General features: G+C 42.5%; 1 protein-coding gene across 1 annotated transcript in view; it reads left to right on the forward strand.

The window, feature by feature from the left end:
• Positions 1–14,737, forward strand: part of PIK3R1 (phosphoinositide-3-kinase regulatory subunit 1) — a 71,975-nt gene that overhangs the window by 21,215 nt on the left and 36,023 nt on the right. The gene's annotated exons all lie outside the window — the stretch shown is intronic.

The raw sequence follows: 14,737 nt of genomic DNA on the forward strand, positions 1-14,737 counted from the left end.
TGTTGCTGTATAATTTGAAAAGCTGAGATAGAGGAGGAAAAGGTAGCTTTGTGAACATTGTCAAAGAATTTAAGACCTGAGTGTTTTTATGTAGGAAAGTTGAAATGCATTGTTACAGTCAGTTTGTGTAATTTCCTTCTGTAAAGACCTGCCCATTTACCAGTAATGATACCTTCTTTCTCTTCTATTTTTGTCCCTTCCTTTAGGAAAAGGAATATATGCTTACTCATTATTTAAAATTCAGAGTCATTTTCCTGTTCCATTTGGTGGGGTTCCTACCATTAAAGAAGAGTGGAATTAGGTACACGTGAAACTCTTCCCTCCTTAACTTGTGCTCTTTCCAGCTATCCAACTTTTATCCCTTTTAAAATTCTACTCTTTCAACCATCCATTCTGTATAGTGGTTACCTCTCCTTGGTCTTTTTTGTAGTTTATTCCCATAAAAGCAGATGTACTGGGCTCTTTCAATGTTGCCCAAATGATCTGCCTTGGCAGTAAGAGGTCCTGTCACAGAATCCAGTACCTAAGCACACACAATGAAACTAATTAAATTCAAATTCATTTATAAAGAATATTGTATTAGGCAGTTGGACTTCATGACTAAAGTTTCTTTCTCCAAAGGACATGTTAGTCCAACAGGCCATTCTAGGAATTCTGCTTCCCCTATAGCTCCTGTTACTGCACTACTATGATAATGATTTAACCTCCCATAAAGCTGCATTTTAATAGGTGTTTATAGGCATCACTTACCAAGCGTTTCAAGTATTCTTTGAATAGAAACTGCTGGGGGAAAAAAGTTAACACAGATACTTTCTCAATCAGGCCACCATTTGAACATTCTACATAGAAGGCAGTTGGTAGACGATTTGGTGAGTAAATGAATATAGTCATTTATATTCAGATGGTATTTGTTTACCAATTAATAATATTTATTATTCAGATGGGTAAATGAATACTCGGCTCAGGCCAGTGACTTTCAGTTGTTCCCTCAGAGAACTGGAGGGGATTCCCTGGGTGCCTCTGTTCACAGTCATTTATCATGCGCTTACTTTATGCCGAGTACTGGGCTGAATGCTGTGGTCGCCATAATGACTAAAGCAACCTCACCGCCTGCAGTGAAGCTCCAAAACCTAGTAGAGGGAAGCAAAAAGCATGAGCTTAGTGCCACCCCTGCTGTGTGAACAGTGAACCTCGGAAATGGAAGGAGGTGCCTTCCCTCACCTCTGCCACAAGCTCCTCTCCTGCATCACTGCCCTTCTCTCTGGGATACAGATTGCTTGGGCTGCAGTGCCCCCTCCTCAGATTGTACAAGCAAGAGAAGTGAGTGGGTAGCCTCTCACAGAGTCTGGGGTCTCAGTGACAGTCCCCAGCATGGGAAGAACCCACGTGTTGCTTCCTGGCATTGCCAGGTCTCCTCTGACCCTTGCTTTCCACCCGTTGTAATTCCCCCAGCTCCGTCTCCGCCTGCGCCTGCGCCTCTAACAACATTGACAAAGAGGGGAGGACTGGATTATTCCTATTGCTCTTGAAATACTTAGATACAGAAATTATTATAAGTGGGTTAGGTATCCTTGTTTATTTACTAAAATTTCAGTTACCCATGATGCCACTGAAGTATGCTTATTTGTAGTTATCACCAATGTAGCTATTGAAAATAACTTGTGAAGTAGACTTTGGTGGTCTAATCTGGGGACCTAACCACCTTTTATAACATTTCTGGGGGAAAATGTGTTCCAAGTTTTGCACAACCAACTTACAAATGAGCTTGGGAAACACAATCCATATGTAAGTCAGAGACTTCCTGTATTGACATTCAGCCGCGCTGGGAGAGTTTGGTTTTGCTAGTGCTTGTGTGTCCCCAGCCTTCTGTTCCTAAAAGCAATGCTGCTGGGGATTTTGAATTGACTCTCTGGGATTCTTGAGGTTACACAATTCAAAACCTGCTTACCAGTGCCACCGAGCTAAAGGAAACCTAATTCATATCCGAAAAGGTCCTTTAAATCAGAAGCGTGTGTGTTTACCTTTTATGTATATACCTGCTGCTCCATCAGCTTGTTGCCCTGTGTCTCTCCAAGGGACTAGGGAAGCAAGGGGAATGATTAATTTCCTGACACAATAATCACCTCTTGGGTATTAAAGATTTATCTTCAGAACCTCTCGGCATACAATGGGCTACTGCTATTGCTTTCAGATAAGGATCCCATTTAAACTATCCTAGGGTTTGTATTGTTTGGTTAGGTTTTTTGCCAGGGAGGTTCTTTAAGGTAGGTGATTCTTTAAGGTAGGTTAAAATTCCTGGATTCTAGATTTGATTTTAAAATAGCTATTTCATAATGTATGGTGGAAAAGTATTCTTGATAAAACCTTTTTGGTAGCCCTGCTGTGCATGAGATGACCCAGAGGTTCTTGGTTCAGCAGATGAAAGGCATAAACAGTGTTTCTGAGTTGATTTTTCAACGTCCCCTGCTATGTTTTAAAAAATTTTTTTTATAATGAATATGTCTTTCTGAGCCCTACTGGTCCTCGAGGTTTTTACTTATTTGGCTGAACTTAGCGGGCTGGATATTTGTGAGCCGTTGACTGACACTCACAGGAAGTGCATCAGAGTCAGTCTGTAGGTTGAGGTTGGGGTGTGTGGAAAGGCAAGTTCCGGGAGCCCCGGACTCATCCATTCGCCGATTTTGGATGGGAGAACCAGCTGCCAAAAGTAGGAGGCCTTTCTTACGTGCTAGAACAACTATCTTTCAAATCTTCCGGCCTTTTCATTAGTCCATTTTTCAGACTTTGCAAGTTTGAAAATCAAGTCTTCTCTATCCAGAGAAAGGCACAAAGTTGACGGCGTTGATAGAGAGAGGAGGAAACTCGGTGTCCTCCAAGGAGAGCCTGAGATCCGGAGGTCTGCAGGGGCCCACCCTGCTGGGGGTTTGGTGGAGCCTTGGCTGTGTGCAGAAGGAATGGCTGACCACGGAGATGTTCCGGTTGGATCATGCGTTTGGGCTTGGAAAGCCCTGCCTCAAGTTCACCGGCAGGAATGAGGCAGAATTTGCGATGTGGTGTCTTAAGACCTTAAAGTTAGCCAAGTGTTTGAGCAATGCCTCACATCTCCCGTGGATGGGAAGAGCTGTGCCTTGTCCCACAGTAAATCCAGCAGAGATGAAAAAGGTTGGCCCCTTGCATCTCTCATTTGTTGTTTCGCCTAAGACGTAGACCTTGTTAGACCACTCTTGGCACACTGTCCTGAACCTGAGGATCCTCAGAATTACAGGCCCAATTTCAGGCCGACTTGAGGAGTTGGTGTCTGATGACAGGCAAGTACCTACATGTGTCTTTCATTATTCCGTTGCCTTAGGAGATGGTGTTTAAGTTGGCAGATAGACTTATTGAAAGCAAAGCTTGTCGCTGGTGAGATTACTGACTTCACCAAAAAAAAAAAAAAAAGGATCAAATGCCAAGGGAGAGGGAGGGGAGTGTGTAGCATTTAAAAGTGTGGTGAAGCCATCAAGTTAACAAGAAAAAGTAGAATAAAATGTGGCTTCAATTTGTTGTACTGGGCTTGGGATGATAATGTTTCAATAGTAAACTGTAGGGGGAGAGAGAGACAGAGAGTGTTTCCTGAATTTCAAAATCCTAGAAGTTATTTAGAAGGCTTAATTTGTTTCAGTCCCCAATTCTATACTGTAGTAAATCAGTATTTTTTGCAGGACTTGCTGATGATGAGAACAAAGGTTAGCAATTCCTAGGATGGAGGTCCCCAGCCTTTTTGTGGAGAGGAGCTACTTTTTATTTCCTGAAGCCTTGGGTTATGGGGCAGAGCGTGTTAGGAGTGTTGAATGACCCATCCTAACTCTTAGCGGTTCTTACCTGTGTGACATCCCGCTGCCATCCAGTGGCAGCTGCCAGACAGCATGGTAGCTGTAAAATCTACCTCGTTTTGCTCTCCCTTCCTGAGCGTCCATCTTTCCGCTGCTTCTGGTTTGGGGTCTTTCCCCCAGATAGCACCCGACACGGTATTTGATGGGAAAACTTGACTATATGTCTCGCTTCAGTAATTCAGGGTGAATGTGCATTTACTGACCTTGTTCCTTCTTCCTAGCAATACTAATTATTTATCTGCATTGCTGTTTTTCCTCCCCAAGTTACTGATAATGTGCATACTTTTTCCTTGAATGTTTTTGTTTCCTTGGCTGAAGAATTATGGCTGGTGGTATTTCCGCTATAACTGTTATAGTTTTAATTCAAAGTGGGTCTTCACTTATATCTTTGTGTTTATGCTTTGAGCTGTAGTTTCCCAGTTCCCAAGTATGTTTCATGACACTTATCCTACATTTCAGACAAAGTTTTATGTGTCCCATAGGATTCGAGCTGGACTCGGAGAAAGAGCCAACTAGCAAATGGAATTATTCTGTCTTGTGAAAGGTTCCAGCCCTTTTAAAACGCGACTCAGAGAGATAGAAAACAAATATTCTTGGGAAGAAACTGGGTTTGTTAGTACTTGGAGAGAAATTTTCGGAAAGGGAAGAACATTTCCCCTGGCCTCAGGAGCACATTCAATGTGAAATATTACTGTTTTTAAAAGAGTTAAATTTATCTTTGGGTCATTTATCTGACTTGAAAATAAATGGATCTAGTCCTTACTAAAAAAAAAAAAAAAAGATACAGAATCCTGTGTTAAATAAAATGATAGTTCAGTAAATTAGGTGAGATGTTCTCAACAACAGCTCTTCACTGAAAACAGCTGGGACTTACGGAGGTGTTTTCAGAGATCTTCAGGAGTCGGGGAATGGACGAAATGTGGCAGAAGTTAGCTCCAACTGCACGCCTTTGCCTTGTCCGAGCTCTTTATAAAGGTAAATGAAGCGCGTGCTTCATCCTTACTTGTAGTCAGATTCTGTCAGCAGTTGACTAAGCAGGTGGAAGGTTTATTTAGTCAGAGGAATGACTGAAAACAATGAAGTATAAACCCATCGATAGCCATTCCAAGAAAGAGCTATTAATGACTTCTTTTTATTTCCCCACGAATCCCTTTTTTGGTTCGTTTTCGTAACCTTTCTAGAATCTTGAGTGATTTTGAAATGTTTGCCATTTGGTCATAAATGTGGCGAGTGAATGGGAGCCTGTACACTTGGACGTGATATAAAGCAGTTGACCCATCAGCGTTGGGGCGAGCTTCTGAGGATGGTTCTGTGAATGCCCTTTCTTCTGGCACCGTCAGCAAGTAGGAAGTGGACCAGGAGAGATTTGCTCTCGACAAAAGAATGATCTGCGTCCTAACTCTAAACGTACACTGTTTAGATGTTGCAGTGTTTGGTATGGTCAGTTCCCTTCTCTTGTCCTCTCCCCTTTTTAATTAGGGTGGAAAATGGAAAGTTTACTCAACAGAATTTTGAGTGGAATTTTAGATTTGAAAAGGACTATAGGGATCATCTAGTCCAAACTGGAAAAACAAAAAGAAAATCCAGAGAGGATGAAAGATGTCGTCTTGGGATACTGGAATCTCTTCATAAAGTAGGAGTCATCGTAAGGTGTTTTCATCTTAGACCTGTATCCAAAAGGGTATCTTTACAAAGACTTTGCTTTAGTGAAGTCTTCAGTTAAAAAAATGGCCCTGGGTCAGGAATTCTAAGGACAGGGTTATGGGTATGTTTCCTGAACATGAGTTTAATATTTAAGTCATTCTTACCTTGGTGCTGGTCTGAATAGACTGATAATTGTTTGAGTTAGTTGCCATCTGTAACTTACTTTGTACAATGTTAATGTGATTTAAGGGAAGACACCCTTGGAAGTACTTAGCTATGCTTCATACCTATAATCAATCATGTTTCTTTTTTGGTCTTAAAACTTCATGTAATACAGAAAAGTAGATTGCATAAGTACAGTCTTTGTTTTTCAACGAGACAAATGAAGCAGTATCTTAAATTAAATCAGGGTTTCCTGAGGTTCCGGAATCTTACTCCTAAATTTTCCACTGGGTAACCTCCAAATCCTTCTCTTGCCTCTGTCCCTAGTTGACATGAGTCAGGCCACGATTTGTACCACGAACGAATATGATGCTGCTCTGAGGCTGTACTTGCTGGGGAGAGAAATCCTTCAAGGGAAATAAACCTAGAATGGAATGTTAGTCTCTGGGTGGCTCCAGAAGCATTTTAGAGCTTAACTTCTGAGCTTCTGAAGGGGGTTGAAATTTAACAGCATCTAATTTTCTAAAATTACCAAAGGAGAATGGTATCGGCCTGTGATTTGCAAAGTACTCACTTTATAGTACTCTCAAAATCTTTGTCGGCTAAAAGCTTTTTCCGTGCCACAGATGTGGAAGGAATAGCCCACTCTTGCTGATAAAGGGAAGCTAGTGTTGAACGGGAACAAACAGTGAATTCAGGGCTTTTCCAGAGTCTTTGGAGGTATTCATTCTTGACCCAGCTATGTGCGAATAGCATCTTCATCCGGGTCAGCCTCTGATTCAGCCTCATCATTTACTTCAGCAATGGAGTAAACAAATGTCACTTGTTAGCTACTTCTTCCTGACCCTAACGGATCGAGCATTAATTTGAAGCCATGCTCCATGAAATAGTCCTTGGGGGAAATGGGTTAGTGATTTTATAATGATAGTAGGGTTTGGGGAAAACACCTAAGCTTGCTTATAATGATTGTATGTATCTTCATTTTGCTTCTCAGCCTCACTACTTTCATAGTATTCTTTTAGGATCCCAGCCTGACTTGTCCACGTTGCGCTGCTTCTTATAACTTGGAAACTGAGGGCAAGAGAGAAACATGCTGGCTGTCGGTGTGAAGCAGCTACTCCCCTTCTAGCATTGGTGTCTGTGGTCTTGAATCACTCTTATAATGGAGAGACTATAATACACGTGTTCATCAGAGTTCTTATGTCGACCGGAACATTATTTATGCTTTGCACAATTCCCAAGAGTGGTGCTTGGGACTTTGGTCTACAAGACATTTCGCATTAAAATGCAGATAACATCTTCAAAAACCACAAAGACATGGGCTTTGCAGGCCTGGTAACTGAGTGCCTTTGTGGTGTGGTTTTATTCTTTTTTCTGAAGTCCCTGGTTGCAAGTAGTGGGACACTGAACTCATAGGGACGTATTCACTGAACCTTTAAAAGCAAGTAGCTGTTTATTCCATATAGCACATCATTCAGAACAACTTTGATGACCCCAGCCGGATGTTTTTCTGGTCTTAAATGATAACACCCTGAACTTATTTATTAACCCGGTCTTTCTCTGCCTCCCTTGACCACCCCCTTCTGCTTTTCTCTTTATCTAGTTTCTCTCTCGAGAATCAAAAAAAAAAAAAAAGGAAAAAGAAAAAAACATATAAAATCATTTTGTAATCTTTTAAGGGGTCTAGAAATTGAAGGTATTGTCACACTTCTTTTACTGTTGTGGTGTGAAGTGGATTGTTGTTGAAGCGCTAACAGCCAGCATGGTTGGGCGTCTTAAATGATCATCTGGTCTCAGCTTTGCAAAATCCACCATGAACTGGAGCATTTTAATGATCTTAATTAGACCCATTCTCAGGATCCATTCATAGCAGAGTACTAAAGGACCATATATGTGGGTGTATGTTTTCAGAGAAGATTATGCCTGGAATTCTATAGAAGAATTCTGCAAGCAGACCTTATGAAAATCAGCCGTGTCCCTCTGATGTGATACACGAAGCTTTGTCTGTCATTTCCATTTCAGTGTGATTGTTTATCAGACCCTTCCCTTATAAGAGACTGGTTTTTGAGCGGGGATGGGAGGGGCGGGGGGGAGTGGGGGAGTGAAGGGGGGTTGAAGTGGGTGGACAAGAGAGACCACGGGGCACTGAGTGGTCTCATGGCTTGGGGAGGAGGCTTAGCAGGAGAGTGGGATAATGGAGGAAGGAAAATATTGCCAAGTTGGGAAGAAGGTTTAGGAAGGGAAGATGGAGGCATTCAGGACAAGCCTCCTGGTTTTCAACTGTGTCGAGGCCTTGCCCTGTTGAAGAAGGTCAGTGCATCCACCAGGCCACTTGTAGCTTGATGCCCGGCCAGGTTGGGGTTGCGCTTGTCCTGTGGTAGAGAGCGGCCTCCTCAGGGCGTGGCTACACCAGGGAGAAGCAGATGTGGTACGTAGGCCACTGCATAGTTCACAGTCTGAGCTGGGAGCCCCAGAAAGAGATGAGGGCTGCAGGGCTCAGCCAAGCCCGGCTCACCTCCACATCCTGTCTCATCTTTCTCCTCTTCAGTATTTTGAATTATAAGAGCAAGTAAAGGGGTTCATAACTCAAGGAAATGTGATAGATGACAGTAGAAGCTGTCCCCAAAGTTCCGTCTACCTGCACATTTCACCCCCTCTCATCTACCATGCAGCCATTACCATGACGGAGTAACCCAATAATACAGGCCTGACCTTTAGTAATTTAATGTTGGTCCTTTCATGCCTTTGGCTTACTGTCTGTGAAAGACCCTAAAAGGGAGCAATGTAGTCTTGACAGTCGGGTAGGATGGGGAAGGGGGCTTTCACTGCTCTGTGAAGTTATGACACTTTTACTTGCATCCTGCAAAACAGTATTCTCCTTCCTTTGTTAGACTGTTTTTGCAGAACAGGTTAATTGACATTTTCAAACATTCACTGTATATGGTGTTACTTAGGGTTTTTGCTTGTTTGTTTGGTTTGTTTTTTATTTTTTCTAACACCATAACATCTTTTTATTGTTCATCAGTAATCTCTGAGTTATTTATACACCATCTTCAGGTGCTGGGTAAGGAAAGATCTATTACTTACGGTTGCTAAAATCGTGGTGATACGTTACTTTAGGGTTTGTATTCAGTATTGTTAACAGAAATAGATAACACAGTTGCTCAATTATTTTCAAACAGCAAGTTCGGTTCGTAACATTGTTCAGAGAGCACTTGAAAAGATCTTAGAAATGATCTTAGAAAAGATCTTAAGCCACTCCGTATAGTTTATGTCTAAGAGAACTGAGGTCCAGAAAGAGTCAACTTAGAAGAGTCCAACATTCATTCATTAAAAGGTTTTTTGTGTCAGGCACTTGACAAATCACAGACGGGGTCGAGTGATTGACATCCTTGCTGTAGATCCCTGCCTGGAGACACCACCCAGTGGAAAAGAGGCAGAGGTGTCATTTGAACCTGAGTCAAGCTAATTCTAAAGTGACTGCTCTTTGATGACATTAAGTAAACTGCCTAAGGTCTCTTAATTAAGCACCTCAAATGGATCGTAATCTGTCCTAAGTTTCATCTTCCAGTTGTCCTCTTAGAACAAAAATTCTTGAACATTTGGGGTGAAATGGACCTCTTTATAAATGCACCCAGTCAGTTGATCACATCCTCTGTGTCCTGGTACAGTGAGTTTGGGGCACATTCCAGGAGTGACCTCCCAAAGCCTATATATTCTCTTGGTGATCTTTAGCCACTTCCTTGAAATATGGTTTACATCTGAAGTGAAGCTCCTCTGGCTGTATGGACCCAGTTTTACAAACCGCACACTTCCTCCTGAGAGCCAGTTTCCTAGGTATCACCATAAAGTAGCACATTCTACCAGAGTTTCACCTGCAGAGTCAAACCCTAAAACCATTCACATTGACACCTCAAAAGCCATGCTACCCTGATAAACTCTCTGTGTCAACTGCCTTACAAAGGGCAAACTCTTGCGAACCTCTCCTTAGAAGTTCAGGCATCGTGCCCCTCACTGCCTTCAGGCCTGGAGGCCTTATCCCAGAAGGAGCCCAGAGGTCTCAGCAGGACGCTCACTGCAAATTTCTGTTCTTTTCTCGTCCCCTTTCCTGAATCAGAAGTTTTGATTCAGTGCCTTTTAGCTCTTTCTAATGTTATCACATCATCTGAGTTAGGAGCTGCTTGCCGCTTCCAGCCTCTGCCACCCATTAAAACATTTCACATTTGGAGAAAACAATAGCAGCTTGAGTTTTTAAAGGAAACAGCTTCTCTTCTGGGATCAAACTGAAAGCAGATATCTGAACTGTGAAACTTTTTTTTGTTGTTTTTAAGAAGTATCTGGAGCTGGATTGAAGCGTCGTGTTCCATGTACTGGGACAAAGTCGAGTTTTAGGACTAGATTTAGGACTAGAAGCAGGCAGCATGGGCACCTGCTTCAGGAGAGACAGCCCTTGACAGCACAGGCTTCCTCTTAAGTTTCTCCACCCTTGTCCACAGCCCTGTGTTTTAGCAGAAGTTTGAAGTCCAGAACACACTTGCTGTTAAAACCCACACAGTCGACAAATAGTCTCCAAGGTTTCATAAGAATGGATACATTAAATTGTATGTTCTGGAAAGAGTGGTTGTATTAGAAACTTTGAACATAAAGATGCTGGGCTGTAAAGAATACGCACATTGGACCATCTTATCAGAAAGAACACTCCCTAAGGTGCCTGCCTGTGCCTGTGCGAGTAGGTAGACATTTTGACCTCCGCCCTTTCATTCTGACTTCTGTTCATTTATCCTGTAGCAAATATCAGGCATGTTAACGATCCCAAATTTTATAAATGAAATTATTGCAGCTCACGCTGTCAGGATGTGAACCTAAGCAGACCTCATATTTTCTGACTTAATAGCCAGACTGTAGCAGCCTTCCCTTGATAATGGAAGCTTCTGTCAGCTGCAGTCAGCAGCCTGTCTCTAACAGGAGGTAGCCAGACACATTGAATGCAGATTTTAAGGGTAACCAGTAACAGATGGAGAGCCACCAGGTGAAGCAGTTTTACTAATCATGGCATTTCTGAAGAACCGACTTACAGGTCTGCCTAATGTCCTGACCCTAGGCCAGGCACTGTGATGGACACCAGGCCTCTGCTGCCTAGTCTTCCAGAAGGTTCTTAGTGTATAATGAACCCTGCAGGTGCCCCAGCTCCCAGTCAGCCTGGACTCAGTGCCTTCACAGTATGGTTAAAGCTGGTTGTACTCATTACACACTAAAAGTAAAGAACTCAGAACTCTTAATTGATCTTTTGGGATATAAGGAATATGGTTCTTTTTTGTATATCTTTTTAGTGTTGATCCCAAAGCTAACATCTTCTGCAGATAACCAAATTCACACTGAGACAAACTGAAGGCTGTCCTTCTAGGGCTGTGCTGCCCAGTACAGGGTCCACCAGCCACATGTCACAGTCACATGTGGGAAATGCGGCTAGTCTAAATCGAGATGTGCTGTGAGTGTAAAAAAAGAAATGAAAAATGTCAAATAGCTCATTAATAACTTTTATACTGATCATATATATATATATATATATATTATTTTTTTTTTTTTGCGGTACGCGGGCCTCTCACTGTTGTGGCCTCTCCCGTTGCGGAGCACAGGCTGTGGACGCGCAGGCTCGGCGGCCATGGCTCATGGGCCCAGCCGCTCCGCGGCATGTGGGATCCTCCCGGACCGGGGCACGAACCCGTGTCCCCTGCATCGGCAGGCAGACTCTCAACTACTGCCACACCAGGGAAGCCCACTGATCATATTTTGAAGTGATAGTACTTTGGATATATATTATTAAATAAAAGCTTAAACTTTCCTCTGTTTCTTTTTGCTGGTAACGTGGCTATTAGAAAATTTTAATGTATATGGCTTACATTTGGACCCCACCATCAAAGGTACTGAAAGCCATCTTTCTCTGAATTTCTGGTATAAACTCAACTATTTTGCATATTCTGTTGGATTTCTTTTCATGTATATCTGTGTCTTTTCTTCCAAAATGAACTGTTACCTGGTCAAAGACAGGACCTTGGAAATGGTCCATCTGATACTGTGATTTTCAGCGATGGAGAGGGTTAGTGTTCGCCATGCCTGGGGAGTTCTCTCCTTTGTGGGACAGAGCACATATGCTCAACATCCTGTAGAATATCATAGAATTCAAAAAATGTGGTTAATAGGGACATGGGCCAGTCAGGGAGTGCTGTTCTCTCTCTCTCTCTTTTTAAAATATTTATTTATTTAAAAATATTTTTAATATTTATTTAATATTAATTATTAATATTTATGCTGGGTCTTAGCTGTGGCATGCGGGATCTGATTCTCTCACTAGGGATTGAACCTGGGTCCCCTGCATTAGGAGTGCAGAGTCTTAACCACTGGACCGCCAGGAAAGTCCTTAGGGAGTGCTGTTCTCGCTCTCTCTCTTTTAAATATTTATTTATTTTAAAATATTTTTTAATATTTATTTAATATTTAATATCAATTATTAATATTTATGCTGGGTCTTCGTTGTGGCATGCGGGATCTAATTCTCTCACTAGGGATTGAACCTGGGTCCCCTGCATTGGGAGCACAGAGTCTTAACCACTGGACCACCAGGAAAGTCCTTAGGGAGTGCTTTTGAACTCTCTGCTTTTCAGGTCTGTCCTTTGACTGGAGAACTCTCGTCAGCTTTGTTTTTTTCCTAGCTCTATGGCCTGGCTCTTGGCCATCCCAGTTTCCAGAGTAGTGCACTGGGCTGTACCAAGGAAAGGTGCAGTCTTTAAAGAAAACGTGCCCTGTGGCACTCAGAGGGAATGACACACAATTAGTACAGAAGGATCCCTTGCAAGGAAGGTGCCGTCTTGTTCTCTAAACCCCTCTCAGTTAAGTCCTGGCTCTGACTGGAGCAGCTGTGTGAGCCTGGACAAAGCACTTAACCTCTCTGAGCCTCAGTTTTCTCCTGTGTAAAATGGGGATGCTGACAGAACCTTCCTCATAATCTAATAATTTCAGTAAAGCAGTTTAGCACAGTACCTGACACATCACAAATGTTACCCGTTATTATTATTACTATGGTGGTAATGAGAGCCTCAGCTACTAAGGGCAGTCTTGAATGTTTTATTCCTGGTCTTGTGTGATTTGGGATTATTCCTACTGCCTGCCACATTTTTGAGAATGAATTATTTTTCAAATGACTGAATGTCCAGTCCCAGTCCCAAGTCCAGAGGTTGTACTGGACTTGGGACTGCTCTCTTCCCCAAACCCAAAGATCTAGGGTTTGGGGAACAGAGCAGTTTCCTCTGAGTATTTAATTCACCCCTTTACCTCTTTTATCACTGATATTTGTACTCACTGACTGCATAGCATAGATCACCAGCTCATTTTGCATGGACCCGCCCATCTCTTAGAACCCAGCCGGTCACTGGGCGGAAATCTCAAGATGTTGAAAGGAACTGCATTTACAAGCAACTTGATTCAGAAACTCAGGAGACGGTGACAGGAGAAAACTCCCTGTAGGAGAAATCACAGGTGAAGTAGAAAGAGCAGGGCCCTTGGATTCAGACAGATGTGGGTCGTGGTATGTGCCCTGGCAAACACTAGTCAAGCGATCTTGCCGTGGCCATCTAACCTCTCCTGAGTCTTTCCCACGTACACAATGAGACCGATGGACTTTGCAAGGCTGTTACCATGACTCAAGGAAATGGCCTAAGGGACTAGAGCAGTATCTAGGCCAGTGACTGCTCAGCCCTCCTGCCTTCCTCACTTGGCCTGATCCTCACTCTCCATTTCCTGATCTGCCCTCCCCCCGCCCCCCTAAACCGTGGTGTATAGAAGCCAGTTAGTGTTACATTCCCTGACTTGTAGCAGCCATGGCTTTGGAGTACATTTAAGAACATGTGGTTACTTGTCTTCCGTTAGATCCATGTACAGAAATGTGAGAAAGGTTTTAGTTCTTTTGAATTTACTGTTCATTCTGGCAAAGTGAAAGTTTATATCTCACTTAAAAACACTTTCAAAAAAGTTTCCCCTTCCCTGTTAGAAATTGTAAACTATCTTAATGAAATATAACTAAATTTTGCCGTTTTCCCACTTACTTAATTTATTGAATTTATCCCCCCCCATATTTGAAGTAAGTTGTTGCTTGATGCCAACGCCAGCCATCCCCAGGTGCCTGTGATTTTTGCCAGCTTTGCAACAATATGGTGGCTAAAGGGAATATAGAGTTATTTTTAGAGTAATTCATGATTAAATGCAATTTAGTATTTTATATTGGCTGTGTGATCTCCTTGACGTTAATCTTCAAATCATGGAATTTTAAGAACTAGAAATTATTTTAGAACTTCTTATCTAAACTTTACCACTTCAAGACCCAGAGATATTAAATGTTTTCCCCAAAGTTCCCCAATCTGTTATTGCCAGATCTAGAACTCACGTCCTTACCTATCGTCTATTTCTTTTTCTACTACGGCACAGTGGCTTTTCAATTGTTTTTCATATGATAGAATAATAATCCTGCATAGGTATGGCATTTAATAGAGCTTTTTTTTTTTTTTGCGGTACGCGGGCCTCTCACTGTTGTGGCCTCTCCCGTTGCGGAGCACAGGCTCCGGATGCGCAGGCTCAGCGGCCATGGCTCACGGGCCCAGCCACTCCGCAGCATGTGGGATCCTCACGGACCGGGGCAGGAAGCCGTGTCCCCTGCATCGGCAGGCGGACTCTCAAACTGCGCCACCAGGGAAGCCCAGCGCTTTTTTTTTTTTAAACAGAAGTCACAGAAAGGATGCAATGTGTTAAAAGACCCTGATTTTTAGTTTCTCCAATAGATTACGTTCAAGTAATAGCCAAAAAGTATTTTACAGACTAAAATTAAAGTCTTTAGTCTTTAAAAGGCTAATGCAAAAAGTGACCAATGAGGGGAAAGCTAATACAGCCTTTTGGATTAATTAGCTTAACTTCGCCTAGCCCCTTTTAAAAAATTACCCAAGCTCCTGTTGAAGCCAGCAAAAAACATCTGTTGACTTATTTATAGCCACAATTTCTAAGAAGCATATTCT

This window comes from Phocoena phocoena, chromosome 3 (assembly GCF_963924675.1).
Source record: "Phocoena phocoena chromosome 3, mPhoPho1.1, whole genome shotgun sequence".
Classification (NCBI taxonomy): Eukaryota; Metazoa; Chordata; class Mammalia; order Artiodactyla; family Phocoenidae; genus Phocoena; species Phocoena phocoena.